Raw genomic sequence first — 649 nt, 5'->3', positions numbered from 1 at the left:
TGATGCCCAATAGAGGCTTTTAAGTCCGCGCGTGTGCGGACCAACACCTAACGTGACCAATGAAACGGAATCAAACACGCCCAAAAGGTCTGGAGTACCATCGGAAGAAGAGAGCGACACGAACGCAGGCAGCAACACACGTACACCTGGTCCCGGACGAACCCAAGCCATCCGTCCATTCCACCAGCGCAAAGGATCACACGACAGGACGCCGCGAAAGCAACGCCGAACCCGAGCCATGCCTCCCCACCCAGTTAACGCCGCCCGCGCCTCCGTGTCTCTACACCGCACCTAATCCCCACCCCACGCCCTCGACGGCGCGCGCGGCGCACACGCGACACGCACACGCCTCGGCCCCACCACCCCGCCTCGCATCGCGCGGCGGCCGCCTTCGCGAATCGCGAGAACGCCCCTACCTAGTCGGCACTCGGCAAACTTCGAGGAAAAAAGAAAGAAGGAAAAAAAAAGCTGCGGCCCGCTCGCTCGCTCGGTGCTGACGAAGAGAGAAGGACCGGTCGAATCCACCACGGCCAGGCCGGCCGTTTCTCCTCCTTCCTTCCGTAAAACGCCGGTAAAAAACCCCGTTGACGCGGCCGCCGCCAGCCATCCAGCCGATCTCCCCACCCCCTCGGGCCCCGTATAAATAAGC

Source organism: Triticum dicoccoides, chromosome 2A, assembly GCF_002162155.2.
Source record: "Triticum dicoccoides isolate Atlit2015 ecotype Zavitan chromosome 2A, WEW_v2.0, whole genome shotgun sequence".
NCBI classification, from domain to species: Eukaryota; Viridiplantae; Streptophyta; class Magnoliopsida; order Poales; family Poaceae; genus Triticum; species Triticum dicoccoides.
This window is presented reverse-complemented; position numbering follows the sequence as displayed.